This window comes from Elephantulus edwardii, unplaced genomic scaffold (genome assembly GCF_000299155.1).
Source record: "Elephantulus edwardii isolate Elephantulus edwardi_28Jun2011 unplaced genomic scaffold, EleEdw1.0 scaffold00291, whole genome shotgun sequence".
NCBI classification, from domain to species: domain Eukaryota; kingdom Metazoa; phylum Chordata; class Mammalia; order Macroscelidea; family Macroscelididae; genus Elephantulus; species Elephantulus edwardii.
The window spans coordinates 1363424-1384175 of NW_006400041.1; positions in this window are offsets into that span (position 1 = coordinate 1363424).

Here is a 20752-nt window from a genome sequence, read left to right on the forward strand (position 1 = left end):
TCATATGTTGTTTCATGAAATTCTTCTGTGTCTGCCAATTCCTTTCGATACAGTGACTCAGTATATTCTTTCCATCTTCTTTTAATATTTCCTGGATCATTTCATATTCTTCCTAGAGCATCCTTGATTATAGCAACTCGAGGCTTGAATTTGTTCTTCAGTTCCTTGAGCTTAAGAAATGGTGAGTGAGTTCGGCCCTTTTGATTTTCTGGCTCCAACTCCTTGCACATTTCATTGTAATATTTTACTTTGTCATCCTGCGCTGCCTTTTGAAATCTTCTGTTCAACTCTTTGGTATCTTGAGTTCTTCCTTGTGCTTTGGCTTCTCTGCGCTCCAGTGCAATTTTCATAGTCTCTTCTGACATCCATTTTGGTCTTCTCTTCCTCTTCCGTCTTTGCAATGAACGTTTGCACTCTTCCTGGGTGATACCCTTGATATCCTCCCACAACTCATCTGGTCTTCGCTCATTAGTGTTCAAGGCCTCAAACCTGTTCCTGAGGTGGTTCTGAAATTCAGTGGGGATAGACTGAAAGACAGGTAGAGAAGAGGGGCACCAAAGGACCTTGAAACCGTCCGCCCACATCTTCAGTTCTACAGGACACATCACCTTTGCTCTGAAAGCATTGCCACTGAACTTAAGAGACACTGGTCACAGCATAAGAAACTGTCTGAAGCCAATGTATTTGGAATCACAGAAGCTGAGGAAGCTTCAGATATAAGATAACAGATCAAGGGCGGGACAACGGGATATGGATGTTGAAGGGAGTGGGTAGAAGTGGATAGGTGTCCTGGTGGATGGGGGAGCAGGGAAATAAGTGAGTAAAGACAAGGGCAGGGACAACACTGATACGAATGGTTAATTCCACAATAAGGGATATATCTTTCTATAGACCTAGCTGGAGCAATAAGTTGGGGGGCGGGGAGAGAAAGAGTAAAAGGCATCCAAAATTGGCAAAGAAGAAGTAAGACTATCTATATTTGCAGATGATACTATCTGATATAGAAAAAATCACAAAGACTCAGGAACGTGCCCAAAGTATGTGAAACAAATCTTCACCATCCTTGCCTCTAAGTAACACCCAGGTTGCACCTCCCTCAAGACAGATTTTTTGTTCTTTTAGCATTCCATGTGCTCTTCAGTCCTCTTCTCCAAAACCACAGCTCAGAGGCATAAATGATTCTTTGTCCGACTTTCAGATGCATAGGAGGAGGCAACTTAAAATATCATGGATCAGATCAGGTACATCTTAGTCTTTAAAACTAATATCCTTGCCCTTTATCACTATAGAGAGGTTCTGGACAGCATATTTTCCGAATGCAACAGATTATTTGATTTCTTGACTGCTGATACAATAAAAACAATGAGATATTATCTCTCTTCCAGCAATAATGTTGTTGACGTTTGCCGTCGAGTTGAGCATGACTCATAATGACCCTATGAACAAAAAACCTGAAGCCTTTCTATAACTATCGTCATTAAAGTTCATAGAGTTTCATAGGTATGTTGTTTAGGAAGTGGATGCCACTCCTGCTTAGCAAAGTTAAATAAGACTGCAAACAACAAATGCTGGCAAGGATGTGCAGGGATTGGAATCCTCTCACACTGCCGGTTTGAATGTGAAATGGTACAACCACTATAGAAGGTAGTTTTCTGCTTCCTTGGAAAGTTGAGAACAGAAATATCTAATCTAGCAATCCCACTTCTATACATCCCAGAGAAACAAAGAAGAGCTGTGAGACTAATGGACATATGCACACCTGTTTATTACAGCACTGTTTACAATAGCAAAGAATTGGAAACAACCTAAATGTCTATTAATGACTAATGGAGCTATGGTACAATGAAGTATTGTGCATCACTAAAAAATGGTAAGAGTGCGTGAAACTGTACAACATGGATGAATCTAAAATAAATTAGGCTGAATGACATTTCACTCACAAAGTGACACTGATGGCATAAGACCACAATTTTGAAAACTAAAGAAAAGTCTGACACGTGTAAAGAATCAAGCTTGAAGAACCCTTCAAGATAATGGAATTATTTCCAACAGGGAAGGGAAGGGAAGGAGAGGGGAGCAAAAACTAACTTTAGGAATCAAACAAAAAAATTATCTAGTGTGAGCACTTCCACTTTGTTCTTTCAACCTGGCTGCAGCTATTCAGAATCTCTTGCCATTCCATATAAAATTAAAGACTGGGCTTTTTTTTTTTTTTCATTTTTGTAAAGAAAGTTATCGAAATGTTGTTTCAAATTGGTTTTAATTTACAGATTACTATGGCTAGTATTAGCTCTTAATAAAAACTCTTTAATCAATGAACATAGGACGTATTTCAATTCATGTAAGACTGAACCTCTAGATGGATGAGTCATGTACTTGATTTATGCCCTAAATTTCCTCAGATCAACCTTTGGTCTCTGGCTACTCCCTCCCCTGGTTGCACCACTGAACATCTTCCCCAGTTTAATAAAAGATAACTCCAGCATTCCAGGTGTGTAAGCCAAAAATCCTGACCTCATATTTGGTCCTTCTTTTTCCCTCATATCCTCCCTCTAGTCCATCCACAAATCCGTCAGGTCTACTCTGAAACTGTACCCAGAGTTTGTCCATCGGACCTCACTAACCCTTAATACTGCGTAATGTCATTCCTTCTGCTCCCTGTCTTCCATCATGTGCTCTTCACTCCTCCAGTCTATTCTCAACATAGCCTGTTTAGGTGGGTGGTGTATCTTCTCAGTAAGAGGAAAAGCTCCAAGACCTCAACCCCACCTCAATCCCTGGCTTCCTCTCCTCCCCTGCTCTTGGTCTCTCAGTCTCCTGTTCTCACTGCTTGACCTCCACAGGAATGGCTCTCACATTTAGGTCTCCACTTACTCACTAGCCTTCTCCTCCCAACACCTTCTCCAACTCCAGCCACAGTTTCATAACCCTGCTAACAATTCTCAACTCCCTCTAGTTTATATTATCTTTTTAGTACTTGCCAACTATCTTTATCTTGTTTACAGTTTGTAGGTTGACCTGAAAGCAAGCTACATAAGAGCAGAAACCTCCACCTGGCTTTTCCGCGATCTGAGAAGATATGCCACCCACTTGTCCTATCTTCAGAACCTGTCACAGAGCCTGCCACATAGACGATGCTCAATAAAAGTTTGCTGGCTGCCTGGCTGACCTTGAGGATAGATTTAACGACCTTTGCTTTGTGTCTCTGACACAGATGAATCTAGTGCTCCTATCAACCAGTAGCTCAGATAAATGAGGCCCAGCAAAGCCCCTGCCCAGAGCACAGGACTATTAGCAGTCACCGCCAGTGTTGATTTGGCTGATCTGGCCAGGCAGGTGTCCCCTTCCCCTTGTGCTCCAAGTGCATTCCTCTGGAAGCTGCATGCTTGGTTGAAGATATGACTTTCACTGATAGAAGGAGGTCCGTCCTTCGGTCAAGGGTGTGCCAGTAGCTGGGCTCCTCTGCCAGAATCTCCAAACAAGCTCTTAGGGTCCATTTCCCCGGACAGGGAGAAGGGAAGATGTTATGTGATGGTGTCCCCTCCCCCCCTTAAGGGCAATCTGAATTGAGACTGTGGCTTTGTGTAGTTATTTTTCCTATACTTGGGTTGTATCATTTTAAGCAGACATTTGGTACACAGCAGTCCATGTTTTTTTTTGTCTTTGTTTCCTCAAATGCCCAGACTAGATCCTGAGACATAAGAGGTAGCTAGATATTTATCAAATCAATTAATGATGTGAGTTTATGGAAAGGATGCAGCTTTAAAACTCAGATGTGGTGTATAAAATGCTGGCTGATGTTCCCTCAAATAAAAAAATAAGAACACCTAAACCTTTCAGCCTTATAAGCTGAGACTCTGTCCTTGAAGAGGGTCCCTTATCCCAGCTGCAGTGCCTCTTCTTCCCACCTGTGTTCAGGGGTGAGAGTCACTTCCTCTTCATCCAGATCTAATGAGCTGAGGTTGGCACAGTCCTTTAGAAGCAGCTCCTTCCACTCCTGCTCTGGGTTCTGCTCCCTGAAGGACAAATAAGAGCCAAAGTCAAGGGTCAAGGCTGACCTTGGTTGCCTGCTCCCATTCGGTTTTTAGAGGAGGAGGTGGCTGCAGTATACTGAGTGTATTATGTCCAGATGAGCAGGAATGAGGGACAAGCCAGAAAGAATATTATTTTTGTCACTCAACTTGCAGACATCCCTCATCTTCTAAGGGGCCAAGGCCTGTACCTGGTCCTTCTACCTTTCCCAGGCCTCATGCATTGCCCAGGAAAGTCCTCGGCACCTCAACTTCTGAGCGCCCCAGAATGTTTTTGGAGTCTCTGACCACAACAGCAACTCTTGATTATGTCCTTCCTTTGCTCCTTACCATCAGTACACGCTGAAGTGCTGCTTTTAGCTCACAGCAGACTTGTAGGACACAGTGTCTCCAAGGGTATGATCCTGGCAGAAGCTGACTGTCATACCTTCCTCTCGTAGAGGGCTACAGATTTGAACTGCCACTGCTGAATTTTGCTGGATTTTGTTAGCAGCTGAGCATTTATCCACTGCATCACCAGGGGCCCTTCTCCATTGAAGCCTAGAGGGCTCTATTTCACCCCACTTGCTCCCTGCACACATCAGTACTTCTCAATGGGCCCACATCAAAGCCCAGGGTTCTAATTATGATCTTGACAGAGTCTGGACTCTTGGCCAAAACCACCCCTGCCAATCCCCAGGCAGCTCCTTTAGCTTCATCTGCTCTTGCTCTCTCAGGTTGTGGACGTGACTCCAGCGCTCCTCAGCCTTGGTCTGCATCCGTTCAGGAGCTGCCTGGTCTCTTATCCTCAGGCCGCAAATACTGCATTTCTCGTGGAAGCCTCGGCCTTGAGTCCAAATTCTTCTGGCCAGCTACTGAATGGATAAGATCTCCTGGCACATGCCGAGATCCCTCTGAAGGCACATACTCGTGTCCAGTCCTGAAGCCCTCTTCCCCACAGGGGACCCTTCTCCCAGCTCCATAGGTGGGACTCCCAAAGGTGCCCTCCTGGCCCCATCTCAGCCTGGGCTCCACCTCTTCACTCTGTACGGCCCCCAAAGCCTCAGAATGTCCACTCTGTCCCTCTCACCGATTCTCCACATGCTGTCTGAGCAAGCTGTTGGAAAGATCTATCTGAAAGCATGTGGCTTCTTAAAAGTTCTCTCCCAAAGTGGTAAGAACTGGGCACTAAGGAGCCAAACTGGAGAGGGGACTTAGACTCAGGGCTGACTACGTGACGGGGGAGAGCACCTCTCTGCCCTTGACTCAGGTCCTGATTCACATAGTTGTTATTAATCAGTATGTTTTCAGCTGATTAATACTAGTTTTTTAAATTTTATTTTATACTGGTTATTAACAAACTTAGAATATACTTTCACACTGGATCTTTCCCATATTCTTCACCCCCCATCCTACCCATCAGACTGTACGGCCCTGTTATTAATACCTTCTTTTCAACATCCTCATCCCTCCCCCTACTCCCAATCCTCATACTCATTCCACAATAATGATTCTTTACAGTATTTGTCCTTGTGGGATTGAGTTAGTTCACTCAGTATAATGCTCTTCAGTCCTTCCCAAGTTAGGTAGTGATTTATAAAATCATTGCTCCTGTGTGCAGCATAGTATTCCATTGTGTGAATGTACTGTAATTTCTCAATCCTTTCAGTTGTGGTTGGACCTCAGAGCTGTTTCCATGTTCTTGTGATAGTGAATAATGCTGCTATGAACACTGGTGTACAAGTTTCCGAATTTGCCTCAGTTCTCATTTTCTAGGGATGTATTCCAAGCAGTGGAATAGCTGGACCATATGGAATTTCTATGTTCAGCTTTTTGAGGAAATGACAAACTGCTTTCCAGAGTGGTTGTACCATTTTACATTCCAGCCAACAGTGCATAAGAGTTTCCTATCTCACACATCCTCTCCAACATTTATTATTTGCTGTCCTATTAAACTTTGCCACTGCTACTGGGGTGAGATGATATCTCATTGTGGTTTTGATTTTCATCTCCCTAATTGCCAGTGATTTTCAGCATTTCTTCATGTGCCTGTTGGCCACTCGAATATCTTCCTCTGATTAATACTATTCTTGGAAGGCATGCTGAGTGAAGGGTGGGAAGGCTCTTTATATTAATAGTAATTTGCTACAAATCTTAGTGGACACCAGAAATTATCACAAACCCCACAGACATGAACATCCCAAAGGACTTTTTCTCATACTCACCTCTTCTCCTGCAGTAAGTAATCCAAGTTATTGACATAGCTTTCTGAGCTGCTGGAGGTGAACTGGAGAAAGGGAAAGGGGAAGAGTAAGAGAAAGAGAGAGAGAGAAAGGGGGAAGCAAAGGATATAATTTATCCAAACAAAGCTCTAAAGAAAAAGTAGAAAGCCATTCATTGCCTTCCTGCCTCTGTATCCAATCCCCAGCCATCTAGATTCCTCCACAGCAATAAAGGACAGTGGTTTTTCAGCCTGTGCTCAGAGACAAGTTCTATACTGATGAACAAATAGTAATAGGTATTCTTTTCCTCCCTGTAATACAAAGGCTAACATGCCACACACTCTATCTTGCACTCTGCTCTTTTCAATTAACAGTGTCTTGAGGATTAGACAGAAATAAATGCCTGCAAATACTAATAAACATTTTAAAATATTTTTATAGTTTTATTATTTATTTTATTGTGATTTTAATGACAGTTTACAGTTGGGGTTTTTTTTGTCCATTCATTGATGTACATTTTTCTCCCTCTCTTTCTCTCCACTTCACTTTGTAATGCACCTCTTGTTCCAGATTGTGAACTGTCAGAAATATAATGCCGACCCATACATTCCTTTCAGACAGTCCTTTCCTTCATCTGTGCAGTGTTCACTATCTATCCACTCTTCCTGTCCTTCTGCCTGTGTCTGTCCTATTTTATAACGGTGGTGTTATGCAACATTGTCCTTTCATGACTGAGATATTTTACTCCGCATAATGTTTAGACTTCCCTATGTTGTGTAGTGTTTTACGAGTTCATTGTTTTTCAGTGCTGTGTAATTTTCCATTATGTGAATGTACCATAGTTTTCCTATCCGTTCATTTGTTGATGGACAATTTGGTTGCTTCAATCTCCTTGTTATTCCTAATAACGTAGCAATTAATATGGGTGTGCATACATCGTTTGATTCATGGCTCTAGTTTCTTTAGGTATATTCCCAGCAGTGGAATTGGCTGGGTCAAATGGTATTTCTATTGCCAACTTTTTGAGAAAGCACCAGACCGTCTTCCATAGTGGATGTACCATTCTACATTCCCACCACAGTCATAAGATTTCCAATTTCTCTACAATCTCACCAGCATTTGCTGTTTGCTGCCCTGCTGAACTTTGTTATTGTTGCTGAGGTGACATTTTAAAAATTCTTACATAAAGCAATTCAAAAGCATTATTTCTGTAGTAAGAAACTTTTTAAATTTCTGTCTTTATTTTCCTTTATTTAATTTTCTTCATTTGCCTCACAGATTCACTCTTCATCCTCTAAAAGAAAACAAAATCCTCACTACTGGACCAATAAGCAATGCCATGATAAACAGAGAGAAAAACTGATGTCGATGACTTCATTGTACTTGAATCCACAACCAACCCATCAAGCTATAAATATATATATTTTTTAATGTATTGCATTAGCAATCTGTTCTCAATGTACTTTTTTATTTTATTAATTTTTTTTAAATTTTAATAATTTTAAGGAACATTTACAGAGATTTTTGGATTTCCATTCATTCATTGTTGCATTTTTCTCCCTGCCCAGCCCTCCCCCCCGCCCAGTTCGCTCCTCTCTTTGAAAAGTAAAAGAAAAATTGTTTCTTTGGTATACAATTCCCCCGCATCCCTCCCACCGCCCCAAGTACACTCCACTATGCAACCTTAATTGTGGACTCTTGTGATAAATATAATACACTATCGGGATGGCGCAGGAGAGGAAGGCCCTCTATGAGGTGGATTGATTCAGTGACTGGGATAATTGGGATGGGAGTGTCAGAGACAGTGCGATTGGCACAGGACAGAGCAGAGTTTAGGGCTGTTGTACATAGGGTCGCTATGAGTCGCAGGCGACTCGACGGCACATAACAACAACAACAACAACATCATATATAGCTTTTAAATTATTCTCTCCCTCATCTGTTTCAATGCCATATACACAATTTATCCAGTTTTTCTCAGCCTTACCCCAACCCTGATATCAGTCCCATTTTACAGCAGTGGCACCATGCAGTATTCATCCTTTTGCGACTGATATTTCACTCAATATATTGTCCTCCAGGATCACCCATTTTAAATAATATTGCATGAGTTCCTTGGTTTTCAATGCAGTATAGTATTCCATTGTGTGAATATACCACAGCTTCTCTATCCATTCATTTGTTGATGGGCACCTGGGTTGTTTCCAACTTTTTGCTATTGTGAACAAAGCTGCGATAAACATGAATGTGCATATATCTGCTTGGATGTCAGTTATGGTCTCTTTGGGGTATATTCCCAGTAGTGGAGTTACTGGGTCAAATGATATCTCTATTTGCAACTTTTTGAGAAAGCACCATACCACCTTCCACAGTGGTTGCACCATTTTACACTTCCACTAACAGTGAATAAGGGTTCCAGTTTCTCCACAACCTCACGCACATTTGTTGCTTGGTGTTCTGTTAAATTTTGCTGTTCTGACTGGGGTGAGATGATATCTCATAGTTGTTTTGATTTGTATCTCTCTTAGAGCTAGGGATTTTGAACATTTCTTCATGTGCTTGTTGGCCTCTGAATGTCTTCTTTGGTGAAGTGTCTGTTCTTATCCTGTGCCCATTTTTCTATTGGATTATTTACCTTTATCTTGTTGTGGTGTGTAGTAAGAAACTTTAAGGAAGTTGAATGACTCAAAGAACATACATATTTTAGCCATTTAATTGTAAAGAATTTTCTATTAAATTCTAATTTCTCAAAGTTTACTTTTACCTCTATATTCACAACAAAGTTCTTAATGGATGTAGTATCTTTCGAGAAAACAAATGTTGGGATTTCCTCTCTATACTTCTCAGTTTACTGAAATAGATCCACACTTACTAATTTAATTTTAATGAATTGGGGCCTTTTTATGACCCAGGCTATGAGCTCGCTTGAAGAATGCTCCACATTCACATGAAAAAAGTGTTCTCAGGGAGCTCTGGTGGCCGAGTGGCAAGAAGCTGCACTGCAATCCCGAAGTTGTGTGGTTCGAATCCACCAGATGCTCTGCTGGAGAAGGAGGGGCAATCTCCTCCTAGGCCCTAATAATCCAATTCAATGGTACACAAGTATAAAATAAAAAAGGGGGTGGGAAGTGTTCCCTTGCTGGACATGGCCTTCTTGCTAGGTGTCATCAAGGTATTTGTGACCCACAGTGATGGGTTTTATTGGTTGTAACATTTCTGAGGCAGCTCACCAGGTCTTTATCTCAACCCTATCAATGCGGAGATTCACTGTCTTTCTTTAAAACCACATTTTCCACAGTATTCTACTGTCTGACCAGAGCATACTTTTCATCAGCTGCCTAGTGCTGGACACTTTGGGAGCTCTGGTGGCTGAGAAGCTGTGCTGCAAATCCAAAGGCAAGCAGTCCGAACCCACCAGCTCCCCTAAGGAGAAAAATGGGCAGTCTCTGCCTTGTGGTTCATGGCCTCCAAAAACCTCTGTAGGGTAAACTCTGAGCTGGTTCCAAATCACTGACACACAATAGAGCTGAGCGCTGAATTATTGTCCAAAACAAAGCCAAAGCTCAATCCCACTTTCACAGGGTGGATTCCAACTCAGGTGCTGGTCACTACCAATCTGGGACCAGTATAAATAATCAAAGCCCTATTTGGAGGCCTGCACATATGGGCCTTTAATGTCCTCACAAGTTTATGAGGAAATAGTTTATTCATGATCTGGAGCTCATCACCTCATTTTCACTGAGGAACCTGAGCACTGGAGCACGACTAGCTTAGGCTCCAGCGTTCAAATTTCTTCTCACTCCAAATCCCAATGGCACAACTCCAGCCTCTGCATTCAGAGTTTTTAAGGGCTACACACAGAAGCACCCTCAAATTTGACAACACTCTTCATTCATTCATTAGCAAGAGTTAGCAAAAACAAAAAGAGAGGCCTAGTTCTGTCTCTGGGGCCCAGGCTCCCAGCCACAGGGGTTGAGGGCTAACATAAGTTATGGGGAAAGAAGCAGAGAGAGATGTCAGAGGAGCAGCCAAGGAGGGGTGGTTTGAGGGGTGACTTAGGAGGTAGGCCAAGGGTGGCCACTGGCTTACCGAGGGCTGAACATCCCCCACTGGGGATGCAGCTTGCTGGCTCGGGCCTGGCGTGTTCCAGAACAGATCTTTCAGTGAGGCCAGGGCCTCCTCAGGATCAGAGTCCACAGGAGTCTGCTTTAAGTCCTTTTGTTGTTGGTGGGCCAAGCTCTTCGGGTCCTGGGAACCCATCATCCACACCTGTGCTGGTGTTGGGGCCCCTTGACTAGTCTGCAATGTCTTTGGGTTTAGGAAATCGACAGGTGGTGGGCTCCAGTCGAGGGGGAACGTGTCCCCCGATACCTGCATCTTAGGCTTCTTTGGTGAGTTGTGGGTCGGGGCTGATGGAGGACGACAGTGGGGTCGGGTTGGGTGGACGAGGTCCCGATGCAAGTGATGGTCAAATAAGCTGCGCTTCAAGGTTGGCAAGGAGATGGGCCTGGCAGTAGCTGCCTTGTTCCCTGTAGACAGGACAGAGTAATGCAACGACCTACCACCCACTGGCCACCACCCTGACTACCCTGGCACACTGGGCGAGCAGGGATGGTCCATTGGGATGGCCATGGGCAGGGTGCACACAGATTCCCTCACTGTGACTTTTCCATTGTCTCTGGCCTCAAACCTCACAAAGGCTTTTCTTGTGCAGAGAAGGGATGCCTACCTTCTTTCTGAGGAAGGGCAGGCATGGGCTTCTGAGGCCTGGCCATCTGCAAACTGTTGGCAGCTCTGTCCTAGAAAGAACCATGTATCAGGTGAAGCGAGCCTTCTAAAGAAAGCTCCATGTCCTGAACTCCTTATTTTCCCATAGGAGAGGACTTGAGTATGCCTACTCCCTAGAAAGGAGCTCCTTTTTCAGTTCTACCCCAAGGAGCAACCAGTGTGGCATTAGAAAGTTCCAATTGTTGATAGGAAAGTTACTCAACCTGATCTCTCATTTCAAAAGAAAAAATAAGCTATTCTATGAGGTGGATTGATTCAGTGACTGGGGTAATTGGGATGGGAGTGTCAGAGACAGTGCGATTGGCACAAGACAGAGCAGAGTTTAGGGCTGTTGTACGTAGGGTCGCTATGAGTCGACTCGACGGCACATAACAACAACAGCATTCTGTGAATGACTTTTTAAACTTGGAGAAATCGCAAACCAGCAAAGCTCAGCTGAGCAATGCTGTATTCACAGACGATGTCCTGAATACCTCGCTTGCTCTCTGTCACCCCTATAATGCTATCCACCTACAAAGGATGAGGTACAGCTACCTGGTTCCTGACATGTCCCCCAAACTAGTGCTGCCTGAGCACAGAGAAGGGGCATTTGTGTTGAATGAAAGGGCCTTAAAAAGATGGAGGGGATGAGGCAGCAGCTAGTTTTCTCCTGTGTGAGGAGATTCCCACCTCCTGCTGGAACCATGTTACATACACAAACATCTCTCATCTGATCAGCTAAACCGAAACCGGGTGATGTAGTTAGAGCTTAAGGTTAAAGGAAACAACAGTTTTTAAAAAGCAAACACTAACCCAACTAAGGTTCAAACTCAACAAAAAATTTAAAAGCAACCCACCAACCGAAACTCAAACTCACTGGCATCTAGTCAGAACTGTCTTGTCGCTAACCCTTAAGAAGACTTCCAAGTTACCATCACAAGGGAGGAGACTACCCATCTACCACCTGTGGAGCTGCTGGTGGAATTCAACCACCAGAAAGGTGCTTCCTTTGAGCTGCCACCGGAACTCCTTACCAACTGTGCCACCAGGGCTCCCTACAACAACAGTGGAAAATTCAGATTGTCTTAAATACTAGTCATAAGTATTTTTCAAAGAAAAGGAGATTGGGCAGTGCAAGCCATTCACAATCATCTCTTAACTCAAAGGCTGGTAGTGCTAACCGGTCCAATGGCTTCATAGAGGCTGTATTGTTGTTGTTGTTAGGTGTCCTCGAGGCGAGTATAACTCAAAGTGACCATATGAACAACACATCTGAAGCCAGTCCTATCCTGTTCCATCCTCACTCAAGCTCATTGCTGCATTCACTGTGTCAACAATCCACCTTGTTGAGGGTCTTCCTTTTGCCCACCCTTCACCTTTCCAAGCATGAAATCCTTCTCCAAGGAATAACTTCTCCTAGCAACATGTTGAAAGTATATGATACAAAGTTTTATCATCTTTTCCTCCAAGGAGCACTCCAGCTGCATCTTCTCCAATATATATCTGTTTGTTCTCTTGGCCATCCACGGGATCTTCAGCACTCTCCTCCAACCCCACAGCTGAAAGGCATCAATTCTTCTTCTGTCATTCTTAGTCACTGTCCAGCTTTCAAATGCATAGCAAGTGACTTTGTCTTCAAACTGACATCATCAATCCTCAACAATTTGGAGAGTTCCCTGAGTGAACATTTTTCTGGTGTAATATGTCTACTGACTGCTGGTACCAAGTATACTGATATGGATTTAAGTAAGATGACATCTTTGACAGTCTCAATCCTTTCTCTGTTCATCATGATGTTGCATATTGGTTCAGTGGTGAGGATTTTTGCTTTCTTGATGTTGAGATGCAATCCATATTGAAAGCTGCAGTGTTTAACCTTCTGTAGCAAGTGTTTTAAGTCCTCCTCACTTTCAGCAAGTCAGGTTGTGTTATCTGTTTAAGGAAGGTTATTGATGAGTCTTTCTCCAATCCTGATGCCACATTCTTCATTGAGTCCAGCTTCTTGAATAACTTGCTCAGGTTACAGATTGAATAGATATGGAAGATACGACCGTCATGCACACTTTTCCTGATTTTAATCCAGGCTTTTAAACCATTCCCTTGCTCTGTTCAGTTAACAGCTTCTTGCTCTAGGTACAGGCTTTGTTCTAGGATTCCTGTACTTCTCAATGTTAGCCATAATTTGTTATCCACACAGTCAAACGTCTTTGCATAGTTAATAATGTACAGACATTTTTCTGTATTCTCTGCTTCCATCCAGGATCCATCTGACATTAACAATGATATCCCTGATGCCATGGCACCTTCTAAACCCAGCTTGAACTTCTGGCAGTTCTCTGTCAATATACGGTTATAGCCATTGTTGGTTGATTTTCAGCAGTATTTTGCTTGCATGTGATATTAATGATACTGTTTGATAATTTCCATATTATATTGAATCACCTTTCTTGGGAATGGGATTAAATACAGATCTCTTCCAGTCAGCTGGCCAGACAGCTGTCCTCCAAATGTCCTGGCATAGACTGGTGAGTATGTTCAGGGCTGCATCTGTTAGATGAAACATGTTAACTGAGGCCTTATTTTTTTGTGAGTGCCTTCAGTGCAACTTTAACTTCTTCCTTCATTACCACTGGCTCTTGATCATAAGGGAAATCCTGAAATATTTCAGTGTGGAAGAATTCTTTTTTGACGATTGTAACTCTGTATATTTCCTCCATCTTTTTTTTTTTAACATAGAAACAGTTTTTGGGTTTTTGTTTGGGCTGGGGTTTTTTTTTAAATTCACCCTTTTCCTCCTCCTCCTCCTTGTCTTCCTCTTTCCTCTTCCACTTAAAAAAGTGGGCCACTTTAGTAGGACCCCTCATGCCATCACACTTCCCCTTGGACTTGCAGCCAGCAACATCCTTCTCATACTTCTCCCTCATTTTTGCCACCTTGTTGACGTAAGGTTGCTCCTTGCCGCCACTCAGATCATTCCCCATTTCCCCAAGCTTCTTGGCCACATCACAAATAGAAGGTCAAAGTTTGTCAATTTGATCTGAGGACAAAATTCTTGCTTCATTTCAGTGCTTCTCAATCCTTAATTTCTTGGTCATAACATGACCTTGTTCACCTTGGCCATCTCATTGAAACTGGCCTTTTCTTTCCCAGCATAGTCTTCCACCTCTCTGAGCACTTCTTGGAGAATTCAGCAAGACTGACTGGGACCTCTGGGTTTTTCTTCTTATGTTCTTATCTGCACAAAGAAGGTGTACACAGACACCTTGCCCATTGGTTTTTTAGGGTCATTTTTAGCCATCTTATCCGTATGTTCATGGTCTAGGCAGTACAGGGGACGATGCCAGGAGAGCCACCTCTCCCTCCATATTTCTTTGGATACTTCTTTGATAAATAAAGATTTCTTTTTTCCCATGCCATCTCTCAGTATTGCAACTTTAAGTTTGAATTCCCCCCCGCCCCGCCATACACACACACCAGTTCTCTCTCCTTGAAAAATGCTGAGTGAGTTCTTCCTTTTTTATGTTCCAACTCCAGCTTTCTGCACATTGCATTATCTCTGCACATTGAATTTTGTCTTCTGGAGCTGCCCTTTGAAATCTTCTCTTCAGCATCTCTTCCTTTGTTTTGGCTTCTTAATGCTCTAGTGTAATTTGTTTTAGAGTCTCTTCTGACACTCATTTTGGTTTTTTCTTTCTCTTCTGTCTCTTAATGATCTTTTGTTTTCTTCATGCATGATATCCTTGATTGCATCCTGGTCTTCAATCATTGATGTTCAATGCCTCAAATCTATTCTTTTACAAAATCCATGTGTTATAGATTTCAAGGTTGTATTTTGGTTCTTGGGGACTTGTTTTACTTTTTTTCATCCTCAATTTGAACTTGTGCATGAGTAATCGATGTGTGTTGTGGGTTCCACAGCTAGTACCTGGCCTTGTTTGACTGCTGGTATTGAACTTCTTCAACAATTTCTTCCTCAGATGTAGTCACAGTCCATTGGGTGAGGTCCATGTATAAAGTCACCATGTGTGTTTTTTGAAAAGGCGTATGTAAATTGTGTGTCTAAAATGTAATCATTCAATTTCCAGTCTCATAGAGTTGCTATTAAATCAGGGGTTGGCTCAACAGCAGCTAACAGTAACATCAGTCAATGATAATGAACTATAAAATAAATATAAAATTATAATATTATGAGCAAATGCATTTCTATCCATTGCAAAATGCCTTAGTATTTTCAGAAAGCAACTAAACAATATAAAAATCACTATACAATGTCTGTAGACAAGAATAACGTGCCTGAAAATGGAGGCATAGCTGTAGCACCTCACTAGATAAGTAGCTCGGAGTGGCACAGATCTATTCTAAAAAGGAGACAGTAAATGCACACGTGTATTTATTACTGCACTATTCACAATAGCAAAGAGATGAAAGCAACCCAAGTGTCCACCAACAAAAAAATGGATAGAAAAGCTATGGTACATTCACAAGATGGAAAATTACACAGCACTGAAAAAACCAAACTCCTAAAATATTACACAACATGGGAGAGCCTGGAGGACCTTATGTTGAGTGAAACATCTCAATCACAAAAAGACAAATATTGCATAACATCATTTTTATAAACCAGGACTGACATAGGAGGTTAGAGGGAAAACATAAAAAGATTAGGTAGATAATGAACACTGCATTGGACATATAAGGGGAAGTATTGTCCAAAAGGAATATAAAGCATTATATATATGATAATAATCTGGAACAAGGGGTGTGTTGTGGGGTGGGCTTGGGGGAAAAAACATGCAAAAATTAATGGGGAAAAAAAGGTAAGAGTAAATGCCATATTGATCAGACAAGGAAACGCCATAAAGACGTCATCACCAATTCTCATGACAGGCAGTCACTGAGTCAAGATGTGCATGGGGCAGTATTAGTTTACATACATAATGCTTATAAGCTAGGATCTGAGCAGGGGGACCAAGGGGAAACACATATTTAATCTATGAAGTTGTTTTTGTACTAGCTAACGGGTTCCAAGATCTGCCACCATGAGGCAGGTATCTGGAGTGTTTGTTCCAGCCTAGGTCATCTGCTAGGAGTAAGGTAATCTAGGTTTCTCCCAGAATCTTTTTAGGCAGAATCCATTTTATATTGTTCACAGCCCCAACACCAGGGAATCAAGACACACATTCCTCCACTAAAGCAATGAGAGTGTTGGCAAACGTGTTCAGAATCAACTCTTGACAAAATTCTAGAAATAAAATAAAAAACTAACAATAATCAGGGGGGAAATGAAGAGAGAAAGAGGTTTTCAAATTTAGGTAAAATGCCTCATGTGGCATATTAATGAACCTATTAAACCAGCTAGAAAGTATCTGGGGTGAATGTAGTCCTCCTCCCTGTTTGTAGCTTGCTGATGGCAGTATGAACCTTGTTCTCAAAAGCAATGATGTCGGTCTGAAGACTAAGATGCACCTGATCCAGGCCATGGTCTTTGCAGTTACTTGCTATACATCAGAGAGCTGGACAATGATTAAGGATGACAGAAGAATCGATGTCTTAGAGTTGTAGTATTGGAGAAAAGTCTCAGACCATCAAGAAAACAAACAGGTCTGTCTTGGAGACAGTGAAACCAGTTTTCTCCTTGGAGGCTAGGATTCTGAAGCTCCATCTCACATACTTTGGGCATGTGGTCAGGAGGACTGGTACTTGGAGAAGGACATTATACTTGGAAGGGTGGAGGGCAATACAGGAGAGGAAGACCCTGGATAAGATGGATTGATACAGTGACTGGGGCAATAGGGGATAGGTGTGTCAGAGTTAGTGAAACTGGCTGAGAATAGGGCAGGCTTCAGAACTGCTATACATAAGGCCAGTATGGGTTGCTGGCTACTCAACGGCACAAAACAACACCTCAAAAGAGTGTGGTGTGTGTTTTGATCTGCCATCTGGTCAAAATGAAATGATAAGTTTAGGAGCTCACCTTGGTATCAAACCCCTTGAATATTTATGACAGTTAAAGTAACCTCACACGGAGCATCAGTTTAAAGCATTTAAAGAAAAATATACTAAACTAAATAAATTTTTTTAAAAAGAAATAAAAGTATACTCGCTCCAGCTACCTGGGGCAAGAGGTGACAGAGTAAGCAGCAGACTAGCCAAAACCATGTAAAAGAAGAGATTATAGAGGAGAACAAGGGGCTTCTTGGCTACCTAGCACTAGATGGATGCTCAGAAAAAAACCTGAGAAGACTCTCCACTTTTACCCTTGGCTTATCTTTAAGGTCCATGGAAGCAGGAAGTTAAGGCTAAGACAGAGTTGCCAATAGCCTGGTTAAGTATTGGAAAAGTGTCCAAGCACAAAGCCAATCTGTAAAGACTGCAAATTGGGCCTTTACCCCCTCCCTCATTTAGTTCCAGACATTTAAGGAAATTTCTGTTCGGTCACTGGTTTACCTCTAAGACAACAGAGATTTCACAGACCAGATACAATGAAGAATGTGAAATAGATTTGCAAAAAAGCTGGAAGTCACCGAAAAACAACCAAACATGTAATATGAAGCCTGTAACAAACTCTAGGTGGGAAGAGGGAGATAATCTAGTTTCCAGAATTACCATATTATAATATTCAACAAAAATGTTTCTTTCTTATTCCACAAAATTTTTCAATTAAAAAAAATTTAAAATATGCAAAGACCAGCAAAAATATGAGCTATTCACAAGAAAAAAAATTAAGACTGAAAGAGATCATTCCTGAGGCAGTCAAGACACTCGATTTACTAGACAAATAACTTAAATTCAATGTCTTAAACAAACTAAAAGAACTAAAGAAAATCAGAAAAACAATATATTATCAGCAAAGACATATGAATTATAAAAGTAAATTAAATAGAAATGTAAAATTCCACGGAGAGGTTCATTAACAGAGCTAAGCATACAGAAAAAGAATCCACAAACTTGAAGACAAGTAAATTAGCTTAATTGAGACTATCCAGTTTGAAGATCAGAAAGAAAAAAAAGAAAAAGAATATAAAAAAAAGTTAACAGGGCCAAGCGGATTGCAGGTCATAATCAAGTCCACTAATATATGTATAATGGAAGCACGATCAGGAAAGTAAAGAGACAAGGGTTGAAATATGAAGGGTATTATTTAAAAAACAATGGCCCCAATCTTCTGAAAGTTGATTACATATATGAATCTGCACATCCAAGAACTCAAGGGAGAAAAGCTCAGAGATCAATAGAGACACATTATAATCATACTGTTGAAAGATAGCCAATCTTGAAAACAGCAACATATCATATACAAGAGATCTTCAAAGAGATTAAGAGTGAATTTCTTATTTGAAGTCAAGAGAAAAAATCTACAGGATGCCATTATTTAAAGTGCTAAAATAAAAAATAAAGTTATCAGTCAAGAATTCTATATTCACATCTTTCAAAATGAAGGAGATATTAAGGCCTTCCAGGATAAACAAAAGCTGAAAGAACTCATTGAGTTGATCTTCCCTAGAAGAAATGCTAACAGGAACTGTTGAAACTGAAATACAGGGCACTAATCAATACCTCAAAGTTATATAAAGAATTAACATCTGTGAAGATGTCAATAGAGGTAATGTAAACACCACTGTTAGTGTGTGTTGGCGCCCCCTCTTCGTTTTCTATGTAACAGACAAACACATAAAATAAGAAATGGAAATCTGTGCTAGTTAATATATAAGTATGCAATTTGTAACAATAACAACACAAAGGATAAGAAATGTTTTGTAGGAAAAGACCATTGAATAAAAGACTATCAGCATGCTATTGAAACTAACTTAGTATTAACTCAAATCTAGTTTCTCATAAATGTAAAGTGTCAGCTGTAATCCCCTGAGCAACCTCTATGAAAAGAACTACAAATTTTCAGAAAATGGAATAAAAATGATAGGTCATAGAAAAGTAATTAAACATAAAAGAAGGACTAAGGAACAACTTGTGGTCGCTATGAAGCTGAACACTGTGACACTGACGTGTCAAAATGCGATAATGGTTACCCATGGTGGACAGTGTTTGGTGGCACTCCCTGGCTAAAACAAGCTTGGAAGCAGGAGTGGCATCTACTTCCATAAACAGTTTGCCTTGGGAAATCCTAGGAATGTGGAGAAAGGATGAAAGTCACGCAACTGTCGAGGACTTTCATTCATAGGGTCGCTATGAGTCACCTACGACTCAACAGCACTTAACAACAACAAGAAGGAACAACAGCCAACATTCATGTGACATCAACAATGCTATCTCTGGTATCACAGCCTCTTGTAAATTCCATATTTATCTGTCAATGTACTGTTCTAGAAGTTCTTGGATGATCATTAGCAGTATTTTCCTTGCATGTGATATTAATGATACTGAATCACCTTTCTTGGGAATGGAAATAACTGTGGACCTCTTCCAGTCAGATGACTAGATTCCTTGGCACACACTAGTTAGCATGTCCAGGCTGCATCTATTAGTTGAAACATGTCAACTGGTATCCCACTGATTCCTGGGGCCTTATTTTTTGCCAAGGCCTTCACTGCAGCTTGCACTTCTTCTTTCATTACCACTAGCTCTTGATTATATCCTGAAATATTCCAGCTGGAAGATCTCCAGAAGCCACCCAGGGCCACATTTCACGATACTGCTGGGGGCTTCATCTAGGTCCAGAGAGGGCTGTCCTGTGCCATGATACTCCTATGCCTGACTATTTCTATGGTTTACCATTAGAGGTGCATACATATCAGTTTGTTGTATTGAGGGAGTGATTTGCATATTGCTACTTATAGCTTACGTCTCTATGTGCTTGGTTGTTTATAGTCTGCACTTATTAGTACAGAACTCTTTTGTCACTCTGCTCTCCTGCAGTATCTGGTGTGTTGCTATGATGCTGAAAACTATGTCACCAGGGTTTAAAATGTCCCAATGGTCACCCATGGAAGAGCTCCCAGATTAAGACAGACTAGGAAACAGAACTGGCCATCCACTTCTGAAATAACATGCTTTTGAAAACTCTATGAATAACAGAGGAACATGATTAGCTATAATATCAGATGTAGAGCCCAGACAGGAAGTCACTTGAAAATGAGGAAAAATAGTTGAAAATATTCATTAATATTTGGAACATGGAATGCACCAAGTATAAATATTGGGAAATTAGACACTGCAAAAAACTAAATGGAATGCGTAGAGATTGATATTCCAGGCATTACCGAGCTGAGATGGACTGGCATTAGCCACTTTGAATTAGATAAGCGTATGACCTACTAAGCTAGGAATTGAGGAAGAATGGCATTGTGTTCATAGTGAAAAAGATTATTTCAAGATCTATCTTGAGACACAATCTTGCTTGCTGAAAGTGAGGATGGCTTAAAGCACTAGCTGTAGATCAAAGAATGCAGACTTCGTTATGGATTCCATCTCAATGTCAAGAAAGCAAAGATTCTTACCACTGGACTGATAGGCAACATCAAGAGGGATGGAAAGGAGATTGAAACTATCAACAACTTCATCTTGCTTGGGTCCACAATTAACACCCTTGGGATGAGCAGTCATGAAATAAGGAGATGCATTGCACTGGAAAAAAATCTATAGTTAGGGACCTTTCCAAAGTATTGAAGAGTAGTGATATCAGTTTAAGTCTAAGGTTGGTCTGATTCAGGCCATGTTGTTGTTGTTGTTGTTGTTGTTGTTCTTATGTGCCGTCGAGTCGCTTGCGACTCATAGCGACCCTATGTACAACAGCCC